This window comes from Molothrus ater, chromosome 1, assembly GCF_012460135.2.
Source record: "Molothrus ater isolate BHLD 08-10-18 breed brown headed cowbird chromosome 1, BPBGC_Mater_1.1, whole genome shotgun sequence".
NCBI classification, from domain to species: domain Eukaryota; kingdom Metazoa; phylum Chordata; class Aves; order Passeriformes; family Icteridae; genus Molothrus; species Molothrus ater.
This window is the reverse complement of record NC_050478.2, coordinates 61,735,551-61,748,053: the sequence shown is the minus strand read 5'-3', so window position 1 is coordinate 61,748,053 and position 12,503 is coordinate 61,735,551. Positions and strand designations below refer to the sequence as shown.

Below are 12,503 nucleotides of genomic sequence, written 5' to 3'. Positions count from 1 at the left end.
GTATATATATATATGGCGGAGCAAATTCAGATTATGATTAGTGGTACACACACACATATACATGTCAGTTCAGAGAAGAATGTAGCTGAAAAGAAAAATATTTTGCATTTGTAAAAATGGCAATTTATAAATCTGGCATTTTAAAAATGCAAATCGAACATTGCTTTCTATGTATCTTAATTAGGTTGTGTAATGTATCACCTAGGACCTCAGTAAATCTATAAGAACTGCATTTGTTGTCATCATACAGCAAAAGGTGGAGGAAGAAAATTTCTGAACTTTGGGGTTAAAGGAAAGTATCTTTTCATTTAAAAGCAAAAACAAGTATGAAATACCTTCTTTGCTAGTTGAACACACAAATGCAGATGTCTACCCTGACTTCAAAGCATCCAATAGGAAAAATGGGAATTTGCAGAGTTAGATTTATGATTTTTTTCTTGAAATAATTTTGTTAGGGTCTTGCTTCACTCTTTATTTCATCAGACTTCTTCAGGTCCTATCCAGTCATGCTTTTTGGTTAGGTAGGTTGCAATCAAAACAGGTAGTAGGTGTTTCCTATAGGATGATGAAGGGCAACCTAATGATTATTAAAAGAACTCTGTGGTATATTGAGCACTGCTGAAAGGGAGCATGATAAATAGCATCTGGCTGACAAGAGAAATCCCAGATTACTGCATGTGGTTTATGCCAGTATGTCAGTTTTCCACATACTGAGTCGTAGTTTGGAAAGGGAAAAGAGCAATTCACATATATGTGTAAAATCTGAATCTAATCCAGGATATCACATTATTCTGCACAGCCACTTTCTCTGTATGTTAACTATTAGTAGTGAGCAATTTCCATCAATATTATCTCTGGAGGATCCAGTTGCCTTGCAAACTCTCGCAAATTAATTTGTTGTGAGGATGCCTGTACAGCTTTGTTGAAAGTATCTATTTGTTTTAATTGAAAATACCTATTCCAGCAGTATGAATGCTTGGCATGGTTCTCTAATAAACAACTTCTCTTCATTTCACTTGCTGTATTTCTGGAATCTGAGCCTGAGGAGGTACATACATTCTTCACAGATCTTAATTCTTTGGGAGAATGACAGGGGTTCATCAAACTTTGATCTCCAAGGTTTCAAGCAGTTTGAAACCAGCTGCTGCTGAGTTCTATTAAAGGCAGAGGGGTTGGATCAATCCAACAAAATACATGTTGGCTTGAAAGAGAGGTTATCAGCTCTGCTTAGATTTAAGGTTAAAGATGAGGGTGAACTGTGAACATAAACTGACAGGGACATGTCTTGTTTAGACACAAATTGAACTGAAATGTAGGGGTATGAATAAAGAAATATAAAAGATTTCTTTTTGGTTCATTGCTGAGGATAAATGATTTTTTCTTTCAGATAGACTCCCTGAAGTTATATGTTGGTTTGATCACTCAGAAATGTAATTAAGAGAGAAATCAAGCACTGCTAAGATTTGGGGGTATTTTTGTTACCATGTCTCTTTCTTCTTCAAAGTGGGATTTTTTTTCCAGTGCCTTCAAAGTAAGTGGATTTTTTAGTACAATTTACATATTCTAAAAATATTTCTAGTCACTGTAGTTTGAGATTAAATAATCTAAAAGGACTATTTAAAAAGGCAGAAAATAACTTCATTGTTTATCTCTAGACAGGCTTGTTGGGACACAGGTTTTGGGTAGTGAGACACAGAAATTGTTCAATATTTCAGGATGGCAAGCTACTGTACAATTCTCTTGGGTACATTCACTACAGAGCAAGTGTCCTTGGATGCAGAGATTGCCTGTGCTCAGCACACCTATGGTGTCAAAAGCCTCTATCTAGGCTTTCTTAAATTTTAGATATTTATTCTCAGCTTAGTCATGGTCTCTCCATCTGTAAAATGACATGAATGGCAATGTAGTATTGGTGCTAGTGCTAATGCTTTTTTAGATATTTGAATTGCAAGCCAGACACAAGTTCCAAAATATTCCTTTATTTATTTGTCATCTGGACTAGAGGACAATTTGTGAGTGCAGAGTTGGCAAGAGTAAACACAGGCAATTGTAGCTTAAGTAGCTTTCCAAGAGTGGCTGCAGTCTTTTGCCAACTAAAGATTACTGTTAGTTACTCCCTAAAGTATACAGATGTATATCTCAGGGATACAGCTGGCTTGTCACCTGGGACAGAGGATTTGTGCCGAAGGTGACTCTTGCAAATATTTCCAATAAGGTTTCAGTGAATCCAAACTGAATTCTAGCTGCTAGACAGCTTAAACTTCTTGTTCTCTGAGAGCTGGCTGATGTCAGAGAGGAAAATGTTAGATTGGATCTTCACTTTGCTCCCAAAATCTAGAAAGTTGACTTTTGCAGCTGCCGATGAGCAAATTAGCATTAGAAATACCAGAATATGTACTTCCTTCATTACTTCTCATTATGATTTGAGCAGCTGAATGAATATATGATCTAAAAGTTGGAGTAGTTTGGTTGATGGACATCTTATAAAGCTCTTGTCATCCAACAGTAGGTTCATAAAACATCAGAGAATATGAACCAGTACTGCCTGAAAAACTGCATGTGTAATGCAAACACAGAGCTGGCCTCATTTGTGCTGGGTTCTGTGAAGGGTGCAGTTAAAAGAGAAGCAGTGGTGTTAAAGGGTTGGTCAGTAAAGATGAGAACATGCTGACTTCCCATCTCATTGATACTTTATCCTTGCCAAAGTTCTTTCTATATATAAGGTGAAAAGGGCATCACTTGTTACTTTTACATAATTAGCATGGGGGTGGTTTTGGCAGTTCCCATTCCACATAAATTGTGAACTTGATCAAGGAAGGTCAAAATGTGTTGGGATTAAGCATCCATTTCTCACCTAGGTGGATTACTGAGAAATGTACTGTTTGTTTGATTCTTTTTATAATAAACTCTTGCAGTCAAGGAGGTAAAAGTTAGTGCTAGGTAAAACAGTCGTGTCCAGTTTTCTTACAGACAGAATTCTGAGGCCTTTCCTGATCACTTCTACTTAAGCGGTGCTACAGAGATTAGATAATAAACTGCAAAATTCACTCCACTATTACACAAACCGAAATGGGGATGAAACAATTGCATCTAGGATTCCTTAATTGTGAAAAAGTTACTTTGATTTAAAAAAAAAAGAAAACAAGCCAAGCAAACTACTAATACAAGTGAAAATAATGGTAGACAGGCTTCAGCTACTGAGCAACATATGAAGTTGATGGGACAGAGGAGAGAAAATAAAAATATTTTCCTTTAAAATATGACAATCCAATTTCAAGGTAAAACTCTATATTCTTTCTGAAGGTCATTGATGCCGCCTGACATTCAAAGGCAATGGATGTTGCAGCAGGAACATACTTCAAAGGATAACCAAAGCAGTAGAAACTTTAAGAAAAATTTCAAATGCATGCTGAGAAATATTTACGTTTTTAAAATGTCATTCATATTCAAACTAAACAAGACTAAGAAAAGCTACCTATTGAAAAGAATTCTATTTATGTGATGAATAATAAAGGTTCATGTGGCACAGGACTTTTTTCCTAATATTTTGATTGTAGTGGTTTTAACTGACCCATACTGAGGTTCCTTGTCAAGTGGTTTTACCTGACCATATCTTCCAGAGGTGCTGCACTGCCTCATTGCTTCTTGTTACTCTTTTCTCCTTGTCTTTGTCAGCCTTGTGATCTTGCCTCTTTACTTGCCAGCTCCAGATTTCCAATGTCAATTTTTTTTCTCAGAATTCCCAAATCTTTCTGTAATTCAACTTCTGGAAGGGAAAGCCTTAGCTCAGGTCCAGTGACCACAAAGCAGGACATTGCTCACATCTGATTGGCCATTTGTCTGTGCATTTTGCTCTCTTCAATATTGGCAAAACCAGCCTTAGAAAATTGTGGGGATTTCTAGTTTAGTGTAGGTTTAATTTAGTAAAACTTTCAAAAACAAAGGAAAGGGAATGACATAGTACTTATAGTTTTCAGAGTAAAAAAATACAACTCTTTATTTCCAAGGCCCTGAAGGAATGCTTAAGCTCAATGGCTTAGTGCCACACTCATGATATAAATACTATGTGTATTTATTCTAATATAACGTAGATCTGTGTTATTTTACACTACTGTGTCATTTTACAAATTAATGTCCAGTGTTCTGTCTTCCCAACAATCTTTTTCAGCACTGTTGTTTTCCAAGTTTCCCAGAGAGCATCTGTGTTTCAGATTATGTATTTCCAAATAGATCAGTTGACATTTTCAGAATGAGAATCTTGTTTTTCTATACATAGTTCAATTTGTTTTCTCTTACCAGTGTTTCCATATCTTCTCCATTTTAATCTCCTCTATGGATTTCAAGTCTGTATTACTTACTCTCTTTTCTAGATCATGTATGGATATATATTAAATAAAGATGGATGTGTAACTGATAGCTGAAGTTTTCCATCTTTTGCTTCCAACAAATTGAGATATTGCAGTTTGTCTCTTAGAAACAATTCCCATTTCATTATCAGGATGTGATAATATTTTTGTCCCAAATATATATTACATGCAAAATCTTATTCAATGGTAATTTATGCTATATTGTATAAAGTGCTTCACCAGGGAATATTTATTGTACTTATGACTCTTCTCTTGTCCCCTAAATTTTGACAGATTTTTTAAAAAAGCAAACAGCAAAACAACAACAAATAAATCCACCATACCTCCCTCCCACATCCCAGTCTTTAATCAAAAGAAAACAACTACCTGTTAAGCTTTCTTTTTTCGAATGGTCATTTTTGTAAGGCATGAGTTCTGATAGTCTGAATTCCACCAGGTCTGGGTGATCAGTGTTATCTCTTAAGTAGCTGCTTACTATGATCAACACCCATCTGAAGGTCCACCAAGGGATAGACAATCCCTTGAGGAATGCTGAACTGGGTTTTCAATGACCTTTGGGTCTTTTTCAGCTTAGCACTCCATGATTGTGACTGGATATTTACACTTGGTAATTTGTCTTAGTTTTAAAAAGTCTAGCTGAGGAGGCATTAAAGCCATCACCTGGGCATTGAGATGCTAAGAAAATATTCATCTGGTTTTTGATCCCAGTACTCCAGAGGTAATATATATTAACAGCAAGCAATGGACACAATCCTTACAGTGAATTTATTTTCCGATTCCTTAGACAGAGGAGAACTTGCAAACAAATGTCTTCTAAATTCCTTCTTGTCTCACACTGCCACTTTCTAGTAGAAGAGTCTTTTCAATTTTTTCCCCCCAGCAGTTAATATCCTCTTTGAGTGTGCAGTGCAGGTTGGCCGAGGAAAGTGCATTTATGTTGCATTATCTGTGGAGATTGTAATCTCTCTGCAGGCTCAGTGGTCTTGTGACTTTGGAATACTTGCTTCAGGAAGACTGCCTGTTCTGATACTGGCCTGTTCTTGTGTGCAGCTGTGAAGGGTATCTGAAACAACATGTATTCTGTTTTCAATTGTATGAATTTCATTTACCTAGGACTTTTCTAAGCACTGCTACAAGGATATAAATAGCAAACATCAGATTGAAGCAAAGTCAGTGAGGGATTCCTTATTGTCAGTCTCTCCAGGCAAATCCAGAGATAATTCCTGAGTTCTGAACTGAGCCCTTGGCCAATGACTCATTTTTGTTCTATTACTCTGAAGAGTCAAATTTACAACCCAAATGAGTACACCTACAGATATTATTATCTTTAAAAATCTGTGGCAGGCTTGCTGACTACAGCTTAAGTCTCTTCAGAGCGAATAGTTATGCATAATCTTTCTAAATTACCAAAATTATTAATTACTTTGAAAGATTTCTTCTAGCAAAAAGTAGATAGCTTCTTTGCCATATGACTGTACTTGCAATAATCAGCTCCCACAGGTCAATTAAATGCTTCAGGCTTTAGTCAGCAAGCAGACACCCATCACTGCTGCATGTACTTAGATGGAATGGAAGTTATTGCTTAATTACTCCATTTAAGACTGGATGGAAAAGGGGTCATTACGGGTTTAAAGCTTTACTTTCGATTTATATGGCTTAGAATTATACTTACAAAGACAAGAGCTTTTCTCTTTGCATAAATTAATTTAAAATCATAGACTTTTGAGTGCTCTTCAGAAAGTAAATGGGATTCTGATTAATTTTAGTTCTGCAATTGCAGGACTTAGTAATGAACTAAACGTAGACTGAAATCATCAGGAAATTGAAGAGATTTTCTAAAATAAGTGTGAAAATGTCAGATGGATCTGCTGTGCATGTGCTTCTTTTATATGATGCAACCAAATGTTTAGGTTTCCAGCCTATATAGTGAACTCTATGAAGTGCCTCCCTCAGCCTTCTGTGGCATGTGTTCACAGGGTGAAACCCATTACTCTAAAACCTTAAAGTTGTCAGTGGAATTCTAGGAAAGCAGGGAAATATGTGATATTACATTTTGTAAAGAAGCAGCCTGTCTATTTTCAAGAGTTACATTTTTGTGTGTGATTTATTGCATTGCATCCATATGTAGGGCTTATGTGCAGCTCTGGTACACTTGTACTGAGGAATCCCTACATTATTCATACAATTAAATAATTGTATCCAAGGTCTTTCTGTTTTTAAATAGATTCCTTTTGATTAAACTGATGAGTATTTTTTACATAATCCAAATATCAGGTCGATGCAATGCAAAGTATTGGTAGACACAACAGTCTTCCTACTCCAATTTTAGTATTTCCTTGTGAGAATTTTGTCCTCACTATCCATTTTCCCTTGTGGGCCATATGTCTTTAGAACAATTATGGTCTTTAAAGAAAATAATGCTCAGAAGGGCTGCATCAGTCTGTTATAAAATTAACATTTATTTAAATTATGGGGTTTTGCTGTGCATTCACTGAAATTCTCTTTGGAATGCATTGAAATTCTGAATAGAGTTCACCTCTCTATCTGTTTTTCTTTTCAAATTGTTTGTTTAAACTGATCATTTATTTTTAACTGACTCAGCAAATGCACAAGAAATAGAAATCAGTTTCAAACCATGAGTGCAGTGGAAACAAATAGGTGCTGCTTTGATCTTGATTCAGACTGGTTTTGTGAAAACATTGACTGTTGTTATTTGAGATATCTTAACCTAAACAACAAAAATGTTATTCAAACTTAAGTGGCTAATGTAAAATCAGTTGTATTATGTGGTCTGCTATTTCAGTAACACACACATGAACAATAATACAGTATTTTCAGAATTTCATTTGAGAATGGTGACTTCCAGCCTGTGAATGTTCAGCTGGAGCAGTCAGAAATGCAAAACACTGTCCCTTGTAATGAGGAGCTGTTGAATGCCAGGTAGTGTCACCCTGCCAGCTACATACTTCAGGTCTCCAGATTGCACTCTAGACTGGCTTTGTTTGTCTGCAATTTACACTGTTGCCTTTGGATATAAAATTGCACTGTCCTAATGTGCTGCAGCAGCATTCAGAGTGCTTTGTCCAAGTGCAGTTTGTGTAAAGAGCAACCTGTGAAAAAATAGGGACTAAATCAACTAAATGGAAGTTTACAAAGATCAGAGACATGTTTTCTTAAAAAATATAACACCATGGGATTAAAAACAGAAAGTATCTTGTATTCAACAAAATTAAAAGGGTTATCTATTAAGCCCAAAACAAAACAATAAAAATAGACAGCTCCATGATATGACTCAACTTGATTTGCTTAAATCAGACCACCCAACCACAGCGTTCTCCTGGAATAGTATCTTGTATACAAAGCATACATACTTACTGTTAACCTCTCAGTGACTTTAGATAACATTTCTGGACACATGCATGGTATATTGTAACCCAGTTGCCAATATGAACACCTCAAGATATTTTCTCGAATAATATTGTTGTGGCCACCCAGTGAGCAGCCAGCTCTTATCTGTAAAGCCAGTTTGAAGAGTAATGGCAGCTCTGTGGTAGATATTAGCTGACACCTTTAAACTAAATCTTTTGCTTCACTGATCATCAGTCTCTGTGTTAAACAAGCCAAAAAACAAGCAGATAAAGGAGAGATTTGAGATTACTGTAAAAACTGCAATGATAAAAGGATTTGCCAGTTCAGAGTCATTTGCCATTTGCCAAGGATTCAATGTAACCACAAACTGGTGTTTGCTTTACCATCATTTCTCTTTATTTTCAGCCGATGTCCTGTGCACCATTCTGTGCATAGCAGAATAATAATTTTCTTTCTAATGCGCAAGGCAGCTGGTGTGTCTTGAGTAAGAAGATTATATTTGCAATGGCAAGACAAGTATCTAAACACATTAAATTAATCTCCCAGTCCTCCTATAATTGAAGAACCTGGTTATTGAAATTTTGCTGTCTGCTGGAGAATTTCAAATGGCAGGGCTGGAGTCAGATTTTGATGGCCTCACAGTTATATGGTTATCCTTCATGCAAGTCACAGTGTAACAGAGGGCTCAGATGGCAGGGACAGAAAAAAATCCTTGTTACTGTATCTGCCAATCACATTTGCACTGGCTTCCTCCTAAGAGGTGACTGCAGCGTTTCATACTGAAACAGAAACTATATTTTAAAACATTTTCTTAGTTGTTTTCTTCCCACTTTACAAGTTGAATGTATTGTTACCTCAACAGGCAAAAGGGTAAATTTCCAAGTTGAGGCAAAAGCATTGTATAGATATAAGCCTTCCTGACAGTTATTCATAAATAATTAGATCTCTGTGCTTCTGAACTACTTTGCTTTTTTTATTATTCAGCCCATTTTTAAGCAATGTGGAATAGTATAAAAATGAAGGCAACTGTGACTGGTGTATTTTAAATCTATCTGTAGGAATAGAAAGGCTACCATTGCCCTGGACTGAGTTTCCTTTTCCAGTCTAAAACCTCAGCAAGGTATGTATTTAGATTTTCCTTCTGAATGGTGAATTTCTTACTCTGTGGATACCAGAGAACAAACAAAGAAATTTTAAGAAACAAGAAGCCCAAGGACAACCATGTCATTTTTTTTCCAAGATTCCTGAGGATTAGACTGTATTTTGTCAATTATTTTTTCTATGCAGTTTTTTTCAAAGAATTACTAAATGTTGAAGTGCTGAAATGCTGCAGAACTGTTAAACAATTTAAAGTGAAAATAAATAGCAGTTTCCCACATTTGCCTGACTTCCTTATCTTTGGATTTTCCATTCATGCCTACCATGAGATTTCTTTAATAGTTTCCTGAAAGATGTGTGTTCTGGGAAAAGTAGGTATTCCCTTCACATTGTATGCCATATTTTTGATCTTGCTGCTAAAATTCTAGGATGAATTTATATAAAACCAAAACAGTTAAAATGAAGCAAGAACGGGTATATTCTAATGCCAAAATAAAAACACATCCACATCAGACCAATACACTGAATAGTGTAAAAATTAACAAAATAACAAATACCCAAACACAAGAAGGAAGGCTATAAAATGGAAAAGCACTCTCCTTGAATAACAGCTTGCCCCTATTTTACAGATGGGAAAACTGGGGCGCGTAGAGAGCTTAATTGATTTCCCTAGTGTCACCCTATAAATCATTGATGTGACAAGGCCTAAAGCTGATTCTTTCTGAGAGCTGTGCAGCAAACTCTTTGCCTGACTCTCTTCAATAAACAGATTCTGAAAGCATGTTCTCTTCCATGCAATAATTTATACTTGATGCATGCGAAGCCTGAAGTATGAGCAGATAATGCTATTTGATCTGTGTTTTGCAAAAAGCCCTTCCAGATACTCTGTTATACTTGATCTGCTTCCTTCATAAACAGATTTTCTGTTGCCGACTTCTTTCCTCATTCAATCTCTTTTCTCTTTGTGTAAATGAAATAGCATATCCTCTCTCCCAGGTTCTGCATTTATTTCATGCTCTCTTGAGTTTGGATCATATAACTCATCTCAACCTCTCTGAGAGGCTAACCTCTTCTTCACTGAAGCTGGGTCATGAATAATTTCCTAGAAAGTGAGGCATTACCTCTTCTTCAACCCTGGAGCAGAGGGAATATCAGCTGTGTGCAATTATAACCAATAAAGGTAACCCTGTGAGTTAGGCCCTTTCTTTGCAATGGACTCTTTATATGAGAGAAAAATTATTGCATGACTTACCAAGACCCCTCATCTTCCTTGCCTCTGTATGAAGTCCTTGTTTTCTTTTAATCAATCCCATTTGTTAATGTCATTCATAAATGCTGGGCTTCACCAGCATCAGGCTTCTCTTGCGTGAGGATTGCTGGGTGCTAGCAGTCATGAGCCTTTCTATTTCCTGCCCTGCCATCTGGCCTTCATAAAAGGAAATTACCTGGGACAAACCTAGAAGGAATTCTTGTTTTAGGAGCCTCCTTTTTTTGCCTTTAGAAGGACCATCATGTCACTTGTGGCACACACTATGGCTTATCTCACTGCATAGCACTTAAAGAAATTTATTTGGAAAAACGTTTGGCAAATTTATTACGTGGTCAGAATTTTTGTGACAGAAGTTGAAAGATGTATTTTCAAAGTGCTTCAAATACAAACGTGACCAGTTATCTCATACTACCTGAAGAAATTCTGTCCTTGATTATACAGAACAAATAAAAGGGCAAATATTTCCTTTACCAAAAGCATTCTTCAGAGTTTAACAGTATTCCTTAAAAGATGTAGCAAAAGCTGTATTCGCTCTACTGGCTTTCAAACATGATGGAATAGCAAAATCCACTATATAAAATGGCAGGGGTTTTTGGTGGACATATCTGTAAGTTGTTTAATTTATGATCTTGAAAACTAAAAAGCAATATAAAGGCATGCCCAACTTCATGTTAATAATGAAGCTGCTGATATTCTCAATTAAAATGTAGATTTGAAGGTTGAGTGGAGTTTCTCTTTGTTTGGACAAAAATTGCCCTTTCGTTCTGCAAAACCAGCGCAATGCCTCTAAATTCTGTTGCCACCATTTTCCCAGCAGTTTCCACCAATTTTCAATCACCAATCCCCATCTTTACCAGAATCCCTGTCAAGTTTCTAGAGCTTGAAAAACCTGAGTGATCCTGAGGTGTTTGTATAGTCTTTGACATATCAGCTAGGAAAAATAATAGGATGAAAGTGCAAATATGTGGAGAGTTACTTGGATACAGGATATACTGGCAAAAGATGTTATGCTAGCTAGAACTGATCAAAGTGAGCAGTTTATGTGAAGTTATGTCATTTTTTAGTGTGATGAATTGTGCTGCCATTTCTACCATATTCTTAGGAGAAAGGAACAATACTAATTTTTTATTTTATTTTTAACCAGGAGCCTTCTTATTTTTGGACAGCTAGCTTCATTCTCATTTCTTTCTCATTATAGTGTGCTATAATAGTACTCCAGACACCATGCTGGCACTCTTGATAATATTTTTTTTGGTTGTGCAATATGAGACTTCCATCAGCACAGACCTCTTCACCAGTATAGTTGAGGAACCCAGTTGCCAGGCAACTTTGTCTTCATAATTTCATGAAACAGCGTAAAATGTAAATATCATTCTTTTCTTTTATCGTACATACCTGTTTTATGTGATCACCTGATGGAAAGTAGCTTGTACTCTTCTTGCTGCTTCTCACATAGAAGTAAGATACAGACGATGCAAGGCTGATTCTGATGCAGAAGTCATTTTGGAGAATTCAATAGCTGGCTGTTAAAGTGTAAAAAGACCTAGGCCTGGCTCATTTTTTGTGCCCCATCTCAGTTGTTTAAAAGGCAACTTCAAGTTAATTACTAGCTTTTTGCCTTTGGAATCTGGCAGCTTATGGTTTTGTTGCCTTTACTGGTGTAAAATAGAGGAAGAGGTGTAAGAGGTAAAAGGGGAGTAGGTCTTAAAAGTGGAAAACAGTAAGCTTCATTTTTTTCATGGGGGTATCTCTTTTCTTTCTCCATGTTTGGAGCGTCTCGACATGGAGGAAATGGAAACAATGGTTTGCATTTCTTCTTGCATGCATGAGACAGGTTCATAGAGTCCCTTCAGGAGCAGAACAAATTTCAGGGAAAATAAAAAGAGCAATTGTCTTAGGCCAGACATGGTAGAAAAGCCTAATAAAACTATGTGTTGGGCAAATCACTAAGATGTAGGCAGGAGGGAAGAAGCCAGGAGAAATCTTGCTGCTCTTAAGTTTTTAGTCTGCACTTCTTCTGAGGAGTGGGAACATTGTTTAGTCTTACTCAGTTTATTCATTCCAGTCAAGCATGGGTAAAATAATACTCTGAAAGGTGGAAATACAGAAGAAGAAGAAGGGCAGGACAGGACAATAAAATGCTGCATGCTACTGTCCTTCTGATGTGATCCAAGATTGAGCAAAGGTAACAGCAAAAACAACTGTGTGAACTTTTCTCACAAGTATTTCTGCATCATTTTGATACCTTCATAAGTTAGGCTTTGAGAACATTAGACTATAGCATTTACAGTAATTGTGGGAATACAACAGTGATTTTTGCCTAGTGTGCCACATTGATTAATACATTTCTTTTAATGAATGGTGATTTGTTTCCTGTGCCTCTGATTTTCTGTTGCGTT

General features: G+C 36.4%; 1 protein-coding gene across 2 annotated transcripts in view; it reads left to right on the top strand.

Annotated features, from left to right (window-relative positions):
- The window catches only part of CDKAL1 (CDK5 regulatory subunit associated protein 1 like 1), a 379,738-nt gene that overhangs the window by 329,732 nt on the left and 37,503 nt on the right, over positions 1-12,503 (top strand). The gene's annotated exons all lie outside the window — the stretch shown is intronic.